Below are 19,001 nucleotides of genomic sequence, written 5' to 3' on the forward strand. Positions count from 1 at the left end.
GGCACAACTTTATATCACACTCGTGGGCTTCAGCTTTGGCAGTTAACATGCATGTATTGACATGAAAAAAGCAATTAACCTTTACTTATAGAAAGCTTTTCTAAAAAAAAAACTACCTTGGTTATGAGGAATACTGTGAAACTTTTCACCTAACAAACTGAGGTATCAAGTGAGTCTTCTTCATACTTAAATACAGCTAGTTGAAACATCAGAGAATTTCAACAGTGACTGTAATTCAAGAAAGCATATTAAGTATATTACATGTACTCAACAGAGACTAAACACTTATTTTGTATTAGTGTCGTGTTATGGCTGAAGCTTTTGGGCCAGTAACTTAGAGCACTATGTCGCTGTTTCTACTTTTGAGATACATACGTAACCTAATGTGCATCTTACATACATTCAAAACAAGCCATCTTTACGCATGTGATCTAATTCAAAGACACAACTGAGAAACTGAAATATTCCAAAGCAAAAAGAATGTGAATTCATTTCAGAAAAGCACCAAAGGTGTTTCACTATGCCCTACAATTCTTTTGAGTTAAGGACAAATGGTGTTAAGTGATACACTCACCCATAACACTCAGCACAGGAGTTAATACTTGGAGTGGAAATGCTGATACTAATTTTGAAGTTAAATACATTTTTTCCAAGAACTATTTTCCTCTTCTTCTTTTTTAGTATTTAAAGACATTAAGAGCTAAAACGGGTAGAAAGGGGAATAAATTTTAACTCTGGATGCTCTGATACTTTTTTGTTAAAGTTATCCAATCCTCACTGATCATTTTTTTTTCTAATGTGAAACATCACTGTTTAGTCTAAGACATGGCATCAACAGCTCAGTTTGGGGTTTCCACAGAATTTAATTAGAAATCGAAGGGCCTTGATCATTTGTGTCATCAAAGTTTTTTTCTGTAGACCGTTAGTAATAGCTGTGCCCAAACAGAAAATACACAGAATTTGTTTATTGTGTATAGATAATACTGGTAAAATAACTGCCAAAAGAGTCATGCTTGTTTTCATAGGAGTGGCTAAATATCTATCCCAGAGATGGCCAAATTACTCTTTAGCAGAAATGGCTGATAGCAATCAGACAAATACAAATGTGAATGTTTTCTGAAGCTCCCATTTCTGGTTTCTTTGGGCATACAAACCCTTACTACTTTTGATGCCCTGGGATGATGGGCCACAACAAATAGACAGGAGGAACCAAAGCCCAGATTGTCAAGGGAAGGTTAAGACTCATAATAAAATAATTGAGATCAAGTCTGTCTATACGTTAGGCAGAACAGATTAGTTTGAGAGCCAGGAGGGAGTCAGGGAGCCCAGGCAAATAAGAGCAAATAGGAATTAAAATCAGGCAATTCAGCTTCAGAATACAAATGGGTTGCTAGAGCATATAAGACAATTTCTGGCTTAGCCATGAAACTTCTTATATGCTTCCTGCTGAGACAAGAACCAATTGCAAGAATTGTCCTACGACTGAGTACAAGCAATCCCCATTACAGAGGGGTTAAGAAGATTAATCGAGTTTGTCTAAAGGATGTGAGTCTATATTTAGGTGTGAAAATGACAATCTTTCACTCCTCTTGCATGTTTTACAAAGGAGGATCAGAAACAAGCTGATTTCACAACTCAAATGTATCGGTTTGATGAACTGTTTTCCCCCAGACTTTGTGACATGGCTACCTGTCACATTAAATTCGAAGGATACCCCAAAACATCACTGTGGTAGCCTATGTGTTTGTTCTGTGTCTTCTTTGCAGAGAACTCAGCTGAGACAATCCCATATATAGACCATGCTCTTGCTGCCTGAGTTTATAGCAAGTTTTTCTTAGATAGTACTTAGAGGTTGAGCTGAATTAGCCCCAGTGGGAAGTCACCCCGTCAGTTTTGCTGTCCTAGTCTCAATACTTTTTCTAATCTACTTGCAAATAGGAAAAGTTGGACTTTTGCAAAATCAGCAGGAGAGAGTCCCACCTAAGGGTGAGGCAAATTGAAATTAAGATTGTGAAATAGATGCCTTGAGCATCAATCAGAAATGTTTTTAAAGAGAAAGTATGAACAAGGAGGACTGGAGGTTGGAGGATGCTTCATTTGAGTCAAACTCTCGGCAAGAGCTGTTACGTGGTTACGTGTCCCGAAATCAGGTCATGGGAGTTGGCAGTGTGTCTGGTATAGAATGAGGTTTGGGGATATAGTACCCTCAGAAACAGGAAGTATATTTATAGATCTAATAAGGATAAATAATTTGATCTGGGGCTATATAGATTACTTTTCATCAAAGACTTCAAATAGTCATCATAATAATGGTCTCTTCTTTTTTACATTCAATATCCTTATGAAGTAAAGAAAGACCATTACTATTATACTATTTTAAGTTTTATTGGAGTACAGTTGATTTACAATTTTGGGTTACATTCTGCTGTACAGCAAAGTAAATTTGTTATATATATACATATTCCACACTTTTTTAGATTCTTCTCCCAAATAGGTCATTATAGGGTATTGGTTTTAAAGAAAGAGAAATCAATATACAAGTGATATAAAATAATTTATGAACACTTACACAATGAATCAGGGCTAATTGGACCCAGCTGGTTCATAGTTTAGTACTGTAGCTAGAGGAAGTTTCTCAATCCTGAAAAAGAAAGCTGCCCCAGCATTAAAATGAAGTCCTGCTTCCTGAACACTGTGGCTCTCATCTGTGTATCTATTTATCTTTAATGTGATTTTCTTTTCAAAAACTGTGCACAGCTATAGCTCTCCACTTGAAAATGTCTCTTTAGAATTCTACTTTAATCAATAAGTAATTTATAAAAAATGATGGAATTAAAAAATCATCAATGGATGCTAAAGCCAGTAGGTTAAATTTTGGTAAAAGAAGAGGCTATTTACATAGTGTCAAGGTATGTTCCTCATAAATTGCTTATTAACTGCAACAGGAAAATAGTGATGATAAAATTGAAGGGTCTGGTGGCTAGTACCTTAATCAAGGAACTAAAATTAAACTCATCAGTATTACAATAAACTGACATCAAGCCCTTGATATGATGCACTGAGGGCATCCTATCACATCTGTAGTGTTCATGCAAAAGAAACCATAAAACATAATTTGAATTTTATCTTAAGGGAACATCAGATGAACCCAAATCAAGGAACATTACACAATATAACTGACCTTTATTTTTCAAAAATGTCAAAGTCAGGGAAGACAGAGAAGGACTGGGAACTTTTCTAGATTAAATGGGACTAAAGTCTTGTCAAACTAAATGGAATGTGCCATCTTGGACAGCATCCTGTAAAGAATTTAATTGGGACAGTTGGATTTGAATGTGGACTGTGGACTAGATAAAAGATTGTATTAATATTAAAATTTCTGTTTTCAATAATTGTAGCATATATTAGATAATATTTTTAAGAAGTACAGTAGTAGTACTTAGGGATAAGAGAGTACAATGTCACCTTCATCTTTCTCTTAAATGGTTCATATACATAAGGAAGTGATGGAGAAAGGCTGCTAAAGGCAAATGGGGCAAAGTGTTAACTAATTGGTCAATCTAGGTATTTATTTGTTGAATGTCTCAAGTCTAGGAAATCTTCATTTAAAAATGATCTGAAGCATTCTACCAATAATTATCAGCTGCCATCAGAAAGTTCTATAGACGCAGGGAGTATATCAGTGAGCAGACCTATAGAACAGCTCTTGGGGTTTGAAAATGTTTACATTTCCCAAAGGTAGTCTATTAATATAATATGAAGTCCTCTATTTATCCTAAAATATAGAGTAGGACAGAGACCAGAACTCTTTCCCTTGAAGCCAGTACTCTTGTTTCTCAAACTCCAAATGTGAGCAAGTAGCTGAGTCAATAGAACACACAGATGTCTTTACTTCACAGCCTGTTCATCTCTAAGCTCAGGCTCTTTCCACTGAGTAACAGCTGGGGCTTTATACCTTCTTCTCTTGATAAGAAGGATTAGTTTGATTCTTAAAGTTTGTAAGTGCTGTTTGACTGTAATTCCTATAATGTCCTCCATCTTGCGGATGTATTGTACTCAAGCAGGAAAGGCCCATATAAATTTATATGCCCCTTTCTCCATCTGCTCACTTCTTTGAACATAATCTGAAGTAATCCACAACAGTGGTAATTTATGAATAATTCAAGCAATAATTGAAAAATAAATTTCTTGCCACAAATAACATATTGTAGACAATATTTTCTGTAAAGTTCACACACTGAATTACTCACACATTGTCTTTATTTAAAGCCCCAATATTGAAACAATCTCTTAAGATCAATGATCATTTGTTTTAAGGTGACAAAACAGAATTTTAATTAATGAGTAAAAAGTAAATACATGAACTTGATATTATCATTGTTTTAAAATGATCTGTTCAGTAGTCTGTAACCACTTAAAACTAATTTCTAGACATGTACAGGTGTGTGTGTGTGTGTGTGCGCGCGTGCATGATGGTTTACCAAATTCAAAACAAGTAGCAAGTTGCATATAGTAGATACTTGATAAATAGTTGCTTAATGAATGGATGGAAAGAACATTTCAAAATTCCAGTGTGTTGCCCTTGAAGATCGTGACACTCCTTAACCTCACTCTTCTTGCTTTGACTTTCTAATGCATTTACTACATATGCCATATAATTTACATCTTTTGTTATAGAATTTCATTCTTTAATTATTTAGTGGTAATGTCACCTGTCTAGCATGCTTTCAGGTTACTTAAGTGCAGCGGCTGTCTAACACATCTTCTTATAACTTAAATGCCCATCAGGGTACCAGAATTCTTAGAGAATTTAATCTGCCTTACACACACACTTGTGGACTGATATAACTCTAGATTCTGAATCATGATAGATTCTTAATTCTTGAATTCTTCCTAGAAAGTGATTAGCATAATCATCATCCTGCTAACCTGAGAGAGTCAGCTGCCCTCTCTGAAAAAAAACACTGAGCTACCAGTAAAATTGGTACTTACCTTGGCTCACCACCAAGTCAATCTATCTTAATGATTCCTGCTTCAGATTCTCATCACAGATATGTTCATTCTATCTCTTTCTCTTCTCTCTCTCTCTCACTGTCTCCTTCCCTTTTTAAGATTTTGCTTTACTTGCTCCCTATTTTTTAACTGGAAAAAACTTCCAGGGGTGATCATCACAGACAGGTTTTATAAACATAAAAGCAACTGTGTTGAATCCTGAATTTCTGAAATGACTTGATCCAGCTGTCAATTCCAAAGGAAGACAATAGTGTTCCAGGGGACAGAAAGAAAGAGTGCAATGAAAGTAAAAGACAGATATAACGTCTTTGCAACAACTCAATTATATCAACCAGATAGTGGAGAAAGGGGGAGAAGGAGAAAATTGGCCTACCAAGACACTGTATCAAGGAAGCAAACAGTGCCCTGTGAGAGCGTGTACCTCACCTTCTTGTCTTATCCTCATTGCTCAGGCTCTCATCTAATCTATGGCAGTCATCATTTGGTTTCCTATTTTCAAAATATTGCATAAGCATCAAAACACTTAGAAAAGCCAAAAAGCACAGGAATAACTCAAGGGAATTAAGTAGAAGATGGAAAACAACTTCCTAATCATCAGACTGTCTATTCTCTAATTCCACTAGTAAGAGAGGCACGAAGTATGAAGAACTGCATTTTCTCTGAAAATAGATATTATTCAGGAAAAAAGGAGAAACTGTAAACACTCAGCTAAAGTTAGATATTCAGCATCTATCAGTATTTAGAAGGTGAATCATTTGGCTCTGCAAGGTTGTCGGTATTTATTAATGTTAGCAATAGTGTTCTGTATTTTCTATATTATTTAATATTCACAGTAAAATAGTATGAGGTAGGTGCTGTATTACCCTCATTTTATAGATGAGAAATCAAAGGCACAAAGGGGTAAATGGTTTGCCCCAGATACCAAGTAGTGAGAGGCACAGTAAAATTTGAAACCTAGGAGTTTATGTCTCAAATCTGAAAGCTTAATACATACACCTCCTAAAATATACATATTCCAGCTCCATGTGTCATAATCATATATCAGTTCAGTTCAGTCACTCAGTCGTGTCTGACTCTTTGCAACCCCACGAATCGCAGCACACCAGGCCTCCCTGTCCATCACCATCTCCCGGAGTTCACTCAGACTCACATCCATCAAGTTGATGATGCCATCCAGCCATCTCATCCTCCGTCGTCCCCTTCTCCTCCTGCCCCCAATCCCTCCCAGCATCAGAGTCTCTTCCAATGAGTCAACTCTTCGCATGAGGTGGCCAAAGTACTGGAGCTTCAGCTTCAGCATCATTCCTTCCAAAGAAATCCCAGGACTGATCTCCTTCAGAATGGACTGGTTGGATCTCCCTGCAGTCCAAGGGACTCTCAAGAGTCTTCTGCAACACCACAGTTCAAAAGAATCAATTCTTCGATGCTCACCCTTCTTCACAGTCCAACTCTCACATCCATACATGACCACAGGAAAAACCATAGCCTTGACTAGACAGACCTTTGTTGGCGAAGTAATGTCTCTGCTTTTGAATATGCTATCTAGGTTGGTCATAACTTTCCTTCCAAGGAGTAAGCGTCTTTTAATTTCATGGCTGCAGTCACCATCTGCAGTAATTTTGGAGCCCAGAAAAATAAAGTCTGACATTGTTTCCACTGTTTCCCCATCTATTTCCCATGAAGTGATGGGACCGGATGCCATGATCTTCATTTTCTGAATGTTGAACTTTAAGCCAACTTTTTCACTCTCCTCTTTCACTTTCATCAAGAGGCTTTTGAGTTCCTCTTCACTTTCTGCCATAAGGGTGGTGTCATCTGCATATATGAGGTTATTGATATTTCTCCTGGCAATCTTGATTCCAGCTTGTGTTTCTTCCAGTCCAGTGTTTCTCATGATGTACTCTGCATATAAGTTAAATAAACAGGGTGACAATATACAGCCTTGACCAACTCCTTTTCCTATTTGGAACCAGTCTGTTGTTCCATGTCCAGTTCTAACTGTTGCTTCCTGACCTGCATACAGATTTCTCAAGAGGCAGATCAGGTGTTCTGGTATTCCCATCTCTTTCAGAATTTTCCACAGTTTATTGTGATCCACACAGTCAAAGGCTTTGGCATAGTCAATAAAGCAGAAATAGATGTTTTTCTGGAACTCTCTTGCTTTTTCCATGATCCAGCGGATGTTGGCAATTTGATCTCTGGTTCCTCTGCCTTTTCTAAAACCAGCTTGAACATCAGGAAGTTCACAGTTCACATATTGCTGAAGCCTGGCTTGGAGAATTTTGAGCATTACTAGCATATACATCAACTGGTATAACCATACATCATGTACCGTAATTACTACGGATAAATTCTTTACTGCTTCTTGCCACTTTTATAATCAAGTCATGGCCATTTTATTGTTAGATTTTAAGAAGTTTGTTCTCATCTACTCTAATCAAACAGAGATGCTCCCTGAGGTTCTTTTAGCTTAAGCCTTCTCTCTGTGCCTCCAACCATCCTGCCAGCTTGTCATTCAGGAATCGCTGAGAAATTCTCAACTACCATTCATCCTCCAAGGGTTGACAAGGGGCTGATGAAAGCAACTAGGAAAGTCAGGGCATTTTCAAGGTTTGCCACTGTTTTCAGTGTCTTAGGTAGTAAAGAATTCATTTGCCAATACAGGATACATGGGAGACTCAGTTTCAATCCCTGGGTAGGGAAGATCCCCTGGAGGAGGGCATGGCAACCCACTCCAGTATTCTTGCTGGGAGAATCTCATGGACAGAGGAGCCTGGCAGGCTTTAGCCCCTGGGGTAGCAAAGAGTCAGACACAACTGAGTAACTGAGCATGCACGCACATTTTACTTTAGAGATTAAATAACAAAGTACTGTTTACATCAGATGAAATAGAGTGATATCAATGCAATGCCCTCATTGAGTTCTTGAAGAATGAGTCTATCTTTTTAACATCTTACAGAAGCTAATATAATGATTTTGAAATTCAGCATTATTTCCTAGAAATAAGAAGTTAATATGCCATATATTTTTATTCAGCCATAAGATAAATATTGCACCTACTTTTTGCAAGATGCTAAAACTACAGTTATAAATAAGTCTGAGACCCTGCTAGGGGAGCGCATGGTCATGTTTGGGGAGAGGCTGAGAAGTTGGAGTGTAGGGAGAAAGACAAAGGAGAGTATACACTAACAAGTACAATTACATTATAATTGTATATGCAATATAACTAAGAATGAAAAGAGAAATTCCAGCAAGCCATGGAAGTAGAAGAGGAACTTTTAATTATACTGAGAGCCAATAATGACAGAGAGATATCTGGGGACACTTTTAAGGAGGTAAATCCTGTGTAAGACTTGAAAAATGAGTAGGGGTTCACCTTGTAAATAAGGACAGGATAGTCCAAGCTATGGTGCTTCCAGTAGTCATGTACAAATGTGAGTTGGACCATAAAGAAGGCTGAGGCTGAGTGTTGAAGAATTGATGCTTGAACTGTGGTGTTGGAGAAGACTCTTGAGAGTCCCTTGGACTGCAAGGAGATCAAACCAGTCAATTCTAAAGGAAATCAACCCTGAATACTCACTAGAAGGACTGATGCTGAAGCTGAAGCTCCAATACTTGGTTACCTGACATGAAGAGCTGAATCATTTAAAAAGACCCTGATGCTGGGAAAGATTGAGAGCAGGAGGAGAAGGGGGTGACAGAGGATGAGATGACTGGATGGCATCACTGACTCGCTGGACATGAATTTGAGCAAGTTCCGGGAGTTGATGATGGACAGGGAAGCCTGGCCTGCTGCAGTCCATGGGGTCGCAAAGAGTCGGACACGACTGAGTGACAGAAGAGCAACAGCAACATATATTGATGAATAGCTCCTGGTGTTAAAACCCCTACCCTGGTTAAGAGCAATTATAAAATTGTTAAATCCTGTAAACCTTTAAGGAAGATAGTCTAATTATCTCATACTTTACAGACTAAAAAGAAAAACCTAGAGAATTCAACTTACAAACACAGGTACACACTTATTTCCATAATCTCAATTAAATGTCTACTCTAATTGGACTAAGAAAAAGTTCAAGTCATATGCAAGTTCAAAGTTGCCTACAGATTTTTCTCTATAACAAAAGATGTTTGAAGACACAGTTGTACAGACAGTAGAGGTCCCTTGTATTAAATCGTAAAGAACAAACTTACAGATCTGTGGAAGTAGTAGCACTGAAAAACCAGCACATTTTAATAATTAAAGTATTTTGTACTTCTTCCCATATAAGTGGCTTTAATCTGGCCATATTTATGAGTTATCTCTTCATCAAAAAATATTTCTTTAACATGTCTTTTTGTGAATCCCTGTTCTATGACTTATGTGGACAAGTTGCCTAAATTATAAGACATAATTATAAGGAAAAGCAAAGAGTTTTAGACAAAATGAAGGTGCTATCGCAAGACAACACTTGACTAGATACCGTTTGAATAGAGAAAAATATAGTTATGAGTTCCAAGGAAGAGGAAATATTTGAGAGTTTGATCGTCTGAGAAGGCTTTCTGGAAGAGGTTTGACTTGAGTTACCTATTGAAAAATGAAAAGATATGGATAAGAAGAAATCTTAGTGGTTGAGTGAGTAAAGCGACAGTGAAATGAGAGAATTCTAGGGGAATTTGGAGAAGAATGGGTAAAAATCTTGGGTAGAATTAAAGATTAATACAGGAGATTCATAAGATAAGAGATTGAAAGAGCAGGTGGACATATGCTGCAGAGTTCTAAGTAATAAAGATTTTGCCTTTATCTTTTAGGAATCAGTTTCTATAAAAGATTTTCTAGGAACAATATAACACAATGAACGCAGCTTTTCAGAAGATTAAACTGGTAACTGTGTGTAGAACCTATTATAGCAGAGGACTCAGAAGCTGTAAAGGCCAGAGTAACCTGGAATATAACCTCAAAATAAGAATTTTTCTTTTAACTTAGGTAGTAATAATAGCAACTAAACTATGGCCGTTCAAGAACTATCTGTATAATCAAGTGGATTAAAGAATCATTAATTCATTTCAGTAATTACAATTACATTGATTCCAATCCATGCACTGTATAACTGATTCAGTTCAGTTGCTCAGTTGTGCCTGACTCTTTGCGACCCCATGGACTGCAGCATGCCAGGCTTCCCTGTCCATCACCAACTCCCGGAGCTTCTCAAACATGTCCATTGAGTCGGTGATGCCATCCAACCATCTCATCCTCTGTCAAACCCCTCTCCTCATGCCTTCAAACTTTCCCAGCATCAGGGTCTTTTCCAATGAGTCAGTTCTTCGCATCAAAGTGGCCAAAGTATTGGCCTTTCAGCCTCAGCATCAGTCCTTCCAATATCCATCAGATATTCCAATGAGTATTCCAATGAATAGAAATTATTATGGTCACATAATCATAAAGATGTTCCCAGTGGTCAAATTAGCAGTGACAGTCAAACCAGTTAAGCTTCTCCTTTTGCGTTAACTCCCTTGAAGTTGTTTTGCTTTTTGTTTATTTGGGTACTTCACTGGTGTGTCCTGAGGTGCCCTGTATTTTGGCATGCAGTCAAAGTTCTCCTAAAAGCAACTTCGGTATTATCAATTAAACTATGCTTTAGATAGTATGAGATTTTTTTTTAACTTTACAATATTGTATTGGTTTTGCCATATATCAACATGAATCGCCACAGGTATACACGTGTTCCCCATCCTGAACCCTCCTCCTTCCTCCCTCCCCGTACCATCCCTCTGGGTCGTCCCAGTGCACCAGCCCCAAGCATCCAGTATCGTGCATCAAACCTGGACTGGCAACTTGTTTCATATATAATATTATACATGTTTCAATGCAATTCTCCCAAATCATCTCACCCTCTCCCACAGAGTCCAAAAGACTGTTTTATACATTAGTGTCTCTTTTGCTGTCTCGTACACAGGGTTATTGTTACCATCTTTCTAAATTCCATATATATGCGTTAGTATACTGTATTGGTGTTTTTCTTTCTGGCTTACTTCACTCTGTATAATAGGCTCCAGTTTCATCCACCTCATTAGAACTGATTCAAATGTATTCTTTTTAATGGCTGAGTAATACTCCATTGTGTATATGTACCACAGCTTTCTTATCCATTCATCTGCTGATGGACATCTAGGTTGCTTCCATGTCCTGACTATTAGAAACAGTGCTGTGATGAACTTTGGGGTACACGTGTCTCTTTCCCTTCTGGTTTCCTCAGTGTGTATGCCCAGCAGTGGGATTGCTGGGTCATAAGGCAGTTCTATCTCCAGTTTTTTAAGGAATCTCCACACTGTTCTCCATAGTATGAGATTTAAAGTGATCATCTGTCCAAGGAACAGGGAAATGGCAGATTGAGATTATTATCTGAATTAAAGACTCTGCTACTGTCAGTGACATACCCTAACCTAATGAACGGCATCTGTAAATTAGCCTGAAGGATCAAGATCATGTTCTCCATACCATACATTGCTTGGTCATATATTTTATTGATTATTCCTGTTCTTCTTCCTTTCCCTCTCTGCCCAATCTTGATTTTTCCACATAAGGGGAGGTGGAGGAACTGGGTGAAAAATCAGGCAGCAGACACTGAACCATCTAAATAACTCTGGTGAGGAGATATGTAGAATAGGTGGTATGGGAACCTGACTTATATTGTCCAGGACATTGCAACAATATAGATTTTCATAGGTGATACTGGAGAATGAGTTTCTGAACTTGGTGACTTATTACAATTAAAAACATGATAAAAAATGATGATAATATTAGCAATGTCTTGAATAACTTTCTACCTAGACTGAATTGGGGAAGACCCATAAAGCTCCAGAAGCTCAAAAAAATCCCTCAGGCCACCCCAATAAATGTTCCATCTGCTTACTGATGCCTGAAATTACACAGGGAGAGTTTCATTTCTTAGCCCCAAGCATTTGATGCCTGTTAAAATGCAAATCTCTGGGGCATGGCAATACCCTAAGTTGCTGTTATATCCCAGAAAAAAATTTTTTTTTTCAGAGACTTTCTTTAAAATAGATTTTGACAAGGGGAGGGTATGAGACCACTGGAACCTGGAAAGGGGTTCAGCCATACAACATTAATAGACGGGGCCAGGGACAGATGAGAAAAGACAGGAAAAAGGGAAGAATGCAAAATGAAGACGGACCATGTAAAAGAACTTTACTATCATTTCTGTATCTGAGAGTGATCCTGCCACTTGCGAGTGTTCTTTCCTTAGTAATTTGTATCTGTTTAAGGTGTTGGAGAACTCAATGAACATATGTCTCTGCAAATGTGTTGCTAGGGTGGGGATAGACATTCTTCCAATCTCATAGGGATGATTAATTGTGATAGAGCTTTACCAGTTTGGTGCATGGAATTTACCCTAATCCACCCTACCCTGCCCCTTTATTTGTAGAATTACAGTATTTTTCTTAAACATAGCTATGCAATCTAGTAATCCGCCTGATTATAAATTTCTCCTTGGACACATCATATACAGAAGCATCTCATTTTTATCTTAACTATCCTCTGAAAGAACATAACTAGTTTAGTCCATTGTATTTACTGAATTATTGAAGAATGCTATTATTTAATCTATACAGGCTGTTAATGCAAAAAGAAGAAAATCATGAGCAAATTTCTCAACCCCCTTTGAGTGTGTGAAAAAGGCTGTCCTTCAGAAGAAAATTACTCTTGTTTAGGTTGAAGTCAATAATAAAATATATATATGAGATACTGAATAGTTTTTACTAGTTTTTAAAGAAAATTATGGGAATTTTTCAGCTGTAATTTTATATTTTGCTGCTTCCCAAACTCTCTGATTAAACATGAATTATACATATTTGTTATATGTATAACAAATGAAATAAAGGAAATGTTTTTTAAGTGAGAAAAAGATAATTCCTTGATCATCTGTCTGTTCAGTTTAGACTTGTATAGTTTATATTTGTTTAAAAATACTAATAGCAATATGATTTATCTATATTCATTTAGATATAGTTTGGAAAAATCATGAGAATTAATTGAGAAAATAACATAAAAATTTACTTCTCATTCCATATTCCAGCTAAATTCTCACCTAATTGTCTTGAAATTTTAAAAAATACATGTATATATGAAAGTTTACATTTTCCTCTTTTACATAGAATGAAGTGAACAATTTAGGCAGGAGATGGCATCCTGTCATGTTAATTTCACCAACTTAAGTTGATATCGCATCTCAAAGCATCTGAATTCTGAAGATTTGGAGAACTTCCATTTTATTCTCTTTATTTAAAAGGGATGAAAAGTGATTCACTCAGAGAATTTCCATAAAAAGCAAGCCCTTGATGTGATTTCCTAATTCCTAACACAGTGAAGATTTACCACAGCATCCTGCCCCATTGAAAACGTTCAGTGTGTTTAAGATCTTAGGTTTTGATGAGCTGCAAAACATTCATATATTTAAACTTTCATGGAGCTCAGGGAGAAGTTAGTGAAAATTCCTGGGTGGAACAATCCAGAACGAAGAATGGAATTTCCAATTTGTAGTAATTGCTCAGGAAATTGAGGTCCAAAGAGGTCAAGTGGCCAGATTTCATACAACTAGTCAATAGTAAAGTTGAAACTAACACCATAAACCTCTGTTTAATCAACTCTGTAGTGTGGCTTCACTAGATGCACAACAAGCAGTGAACAAGGTCTTGATGTAGAGATGGAGGACCAGGAGAAGACTTGATGACAGGATACTTTGGCTGGGGTTCACAAGTAAAGAGGTCTTGTGAGAAAGTGGGTGGCCATGACCAAAAATGTTCTCTAAGTTAGTGAAAGTGTGTTCGCCGGATTTCAGATGCCACAGATGTGAGTATAGCTGTTGAATGTGAACAAATAGTAAATCATTTTTTCAAACACCTCCCTATTTCCCTCATCCCCAGCTCCTGACAGCCATAATTCTCACCCTATAGACTTTTAGTCTCCCATGTTGAGAATGCAAGAGAAGGTGATAGTATCACAAAGAAAATGCTGTTGCATTTTCATTCCCTGCACTTGGTAGGCACCCAGTAACATTCTAAGTAAACAAATGAATGAGGATGACTCTTCCCAAATCTGTCTCAAAGTCCATCACGTGAAATTAAGAGCTAAACTATTTTTATTCACAGATGAATACAGAGTTGCTGACATTTGGGACAGTAAGGGGATAATAAAACTCAGGTGGCAGGAGATGCATATTACCAGCCGTTCCTGGTGGCAGAGGGCTCAGTGGGAAGCTCTGATGCTGACTTTCTCTGTTTAGGAAGCAGCAGGTACAAAGATGTCAGAAGGAAGGACACTCAAGGAATACTCTGCCAGTGGAGAGAGTTTCTATGAGTAAGGTGAATTCCTCTTGTAAAATGTAGCTCCAAATGCCCTGCCAGCAGAGGGCTGAGAGTGGTGAACATATAGAAATAAACCCATTTAAACAAGCCCTGAATTTGGATAGGAGGGCTTCCTAGATGCCAATAGTGGTAAAGAATCCACCTGCCAATGCACGAGATGTAAGAGACGTGGGTTCCATCCCTGGGTCGGGAAGACCCCCTGGAGGAGGGCATGGCAACCCACTCCAGTATTCTTGCCTGGAGAATCCCACGGACAGAGGAGCCTGGTGGGCTACAGTCCACAGAGTCACAAAGAGTCGGACACAACTGGAGTACTGAGCACAGCATGCAGGAGTTTGGATAGCACAACACTGATTTTAGGCCCTAATCTGTCGATCATTCCCACTCATAATATTGCACATAACTTGTACCAAAAAATGAAAAAAGTATTAAATTTCCTTAGGAATGTGTATTTGACAAAATTATTCGATCTTACTTTCTAATTTCAGTACTTTAGAATTTGAATGCATTTACTTCCCCATCCTATAAAATAAGTAGAGAACATTCTGTTAAATAATAATGTGGGATTGATGAAATACTAAATATCAGGTTTTCAGTCTATTTGGAAGAAAGAGGAAAGAGAGTGAAAATAAAAAACTATTGATATTCAAAGGAAATGATAAATGCTTTACTTCCAGATACTTATTTGTGGATAGGAAACACAGAGTTGCTTTTTTTTTCTCTCTCTCTCTCATTTATCGTTAGAGGAAGTTATCAACACACCAAATGCAATGGTCACTCTTCAAAATGGACTCGTTTCCACTTTAGCAACAAGTCCTTGAACTACGGAAATTCCATAATTTGTTCTCAGAAGCAATTCTAAAATGAATCGGTTGGAAGCACAGATGTAAAAGATTCAAAGGCTGAACTGAATCCAAAAATAGTACAACAATCACTTTCATTTTGCCAGATCCACCTGACCGCTTTTGATGACTTTATGTTTCTCCCTGAGCTTGTGATCGGCTATGACTCTAATACATAACAATGAGAGTCGATAATTAGCTCTCTGATACCAAATTACACCAACCGCCCTGAATTTTTATTATTAAAACTGTGGACAAGGACTGTTAACTACCGTGGCATTCAGGAATCAGCTGGATCTGATCCCGCCCTACATTTCTAACTGCATCTTCTTTTCCCCTCTCATTCCTCCTCTGAGCATCATATTGAGGGCCCCAAACATGCCCTGATTTCTCATCTATTCTTTTGATACCTGCCATTGTCTCTGCTTGAGTAGCCTTTCTTTTCCTCCAGTTGATTAATTCCTATTACTCCTTAAAAATTTCCCCAAAACGTCTTCTCAGGGAAACCTTCTTGGGCAGCCAGTATAGGAGTTTATCTCCTGTCATAACTCTGTCCTAGCACTGAGCACACTGAGTAGTAATTAATACCGAGCAGTTTGCCCTTTGCTGTCCACCTGAAACTGCCCAACATTGCTAATCAGCTAGACTCCAATAGGAAATAAAACGTTTAAAAAAATACTTAGTAGTTTGATGGCAAACTCCCAAGGTGTCAGTGGGGCTCACTGAAATATTTTTAATTGAATTAATGAATGATGACAGAAATCTAAATTTAAACTAGTCTGTAGTATCACAGTGAACTCAATAGTAAGCCAAAATGAAATTCTTGGATTAGAATACACCTCTTGCACAGAACTGAACCCTTGGAGGACACCCTATCAAGCCTAATACCCAGAATAGAAAGCATTCAGTGAATGTCCAGTGAATGACTGTGATCACATGTCTTATTAGCTGGAACATTGTTAGTACTACCAAAAATGGTTCAGAAAATGAGTACAGTCTTTCCCCTCATGTCTATGCATTATATATGCATCAATTCTTGCAGTTATTGTTCAGTCATTAAGTCATATCCTACTCTTTGTGACCCCATGGCCTGCAGCACGCCAGGCTCCTCTGTCCTCCACTCTCTGCTGGAGTTTGCTCAAAGTCATGTCCATTGAGTCAGTGTTCCATCCAACTATCTCATCTTCTGCTGCCCCCTTCTCCTCTGCCCTGAGTCTTTCCCAGGACCAGGGTTTCTTCCAGACTCTTTGCATCAAGTGGCCAAAATATTGACGCTTCAGCTTCAGCATCCTTCCATTGAATATTCAAGGTTGATATCCTTTAGGGTTGACTGGTTTAATCTTATTAATTCTTACCAAACTTTTATTCCATTTGTCCTTTGGTAAGTATACATCTGCAAATCTTATACCTGGAAGCAGTTTTATTTTTCACACTCTACTTTTATTAAAAACTTCTCAAAAAAATCTTCAAGTATCCTTAAAAAGTAGAATAAAGAAACTTTGCATCATGGTAAGTTCTATGTAGTCATCAAGTACATTCATTTATTTATCTAAGGAATTTTTTTTTATTATTGAGAGTCTTCCATGTGCTTGAGTTTCCCAGGTGGCGCCAGTGGTAAAGAATCCACCTGCCGGTGCAGGAGACATAAGAGACATGGTTGGGCTCAATCCCTGGGTCAGGAAGATCCCCTGGAGAAGAGAATGGCAACCACTATAGTAAGCCATGAGGAATAAAATTGGGAATTATACACAGTTTTCTTATTACAGGGTTTATTCATCAAGAGGAGACAAGGAAAAGTGAGCACATTTTCAGGATGTGGTTGAAAGCTATAAAAAGTAGTAAAAATATATAACCAAACTAAGGAAAGCTTCCATTCCTAATGTCTGGTGAATGGTCTATCACTGAGAAGTCACACAAAAACAGAGGCAAGAAAATCTGGTTAGAGAGCTGTTTTAGTCATTTGGGTGGGATAGGAGTTATTAGACTCTCCGTGCATTTTGCAGGTTTAGATAGGGGTGTAAGAGGGAAATGAGAGTACAAGGATGACATCGAGATTTCCAATTGAGTAAGTAACAGGGTCATTCACTGAAATAGGGGAAAAAGAAAGAAAGGCGGGTCTGGTTGTTGGCAGGGAGGAAAGTTGATGGACTCAGCTGAATGTCTCTGGAACATCCACACAGGGGCAGTCAATGTACCATACATATTGATCTAAAAAGTTTATAATTAGTAGTCACCAGCTTATGAAAACTAACTGAAGCCATGAAGGTGAAGGTTATCTCCTAGGGAAAGTGTCTAGTGCAAGGGGAAAATGGCCTCAGATAGAATATTTACATGTGAAATGTGAACAGAGAAATAGGGACCCTAAAAGAAGCCAGAGAGGTAACAGTGAAATTAGGAGATTATGATGTGATGCGAAAAAAGAAAAACTGTATTTCAAGAAGAAATGCCACTTGAGAGGGAAAGTTTGACAAATGCTGAAAACAATTCATTGGTTCTAGTAAGACTATGGGTTTTGATGCCACTGGCAAAGCTTAATGGAATAGTAGACTCACTGGAGGAAAATAAATCTTACCAGGAAGAGATTAAAATCTATGGGGGAGGAAGACTTAATATAAAGCTATTTAAATACTTTTAAAATAGAGAGACAATAATGTAATTAGCGGGCTTCCCCAGTGGCTCAGCAGTAAAGAAATTGCTTGCAATTCAGGAGACATGGGAAATGCAGGTTTGATCCCTGGGTCAGGAAGATCCCCTGGAGAAAAGAATGACAACCCACTCCAGTATTCTTGCCTGGAGAATCACATGGACAGAAGAGTCTGGTGGGCTACAGTCCATAAGGTTGCACAGAGTCAGACATGACTGAAGCGACTTAGCACATACGCAATGTAATTAGCATTATCCTTTCTATTCATAAACGTGGATAACAACATAACCTTGTAGAAAAAGCATTCAGTTTGATTTCACACTCAGCTCTTCACATAGCACCCAGCAGTGTTACTTTGGCACATTGTCGTTTGAGAGCTTCAACTTTCTCATGCATGCTGCTAAGTCACTTCAGTCGTGCCTGACCTTGTGTGACCCCATAGACGGCAGCCACCAGGCTCCCCCGTCCCTGGGATTCTCCAGGCAAGAACACTGGAGTGGGTTGCCATTTCCTTCTCCAATGCATGAAAGTGAAAAGTGAAAGTGAAGTCACTCAGTCGTGTCTGACTCTTAGCGACCCCGTGGACTGCAGCCTACCAGGCTCCTCCGTCCATAGGATTTTCCAGGCAAGCGTACTGCAGTGGGGTGCCAATGCCTTCTCCAACCAACCATGCATAGGTACTGGAAAATTTAAAGTATATGAAAGCACCCAACACGGTGTCTATTAGAGACTGAGACCTGAAGAATGTGTATAAATTATTAAAGAAAACGGGTCTCATACAGCAGGCTGAATTGAGAAAAGCAGACGGGAATTAGGAAGTTGTTTGGGACAAGGGGAGCACCCTGGGGAGGCAGATTAGAGAGTCAGACAGTAAGACAAATGGCAGTGGGAAGAAGGCTGGGTGACCCTTGACTACCAGGATGACGATTTTACATTTTATGTAGAAAGGAAGTGAACGCCTCAGAGAATGTTAAAGAAGCACTCTCAAGGCTGAAAGGTCCTTCCCACTGGTTGTAAATCTCTTTGAAGCCAGAAAACTTGAAGGGTTTAACAACAAACCATCATCTTGATCATCATCACTTTTGTAAACATCACAAGTAATATTTCTTGAATGCTTCCCATGTGCCAGAAAAAAAAAA

Source organism: Bubalus bubalis, chromosome 14, assembly GCF_019923935.1.
Source record: "Bubalus bubalis isolate 160015118507 breed Murrah chromosome 14, NDDB_SH_1, whole genome shotgun sequence".
NCBI lineage: Eukaryota > Metazoa > Chordata > Mammalia > Artiodactyla > Bovidae > Bubalus > Bubalus bubalis.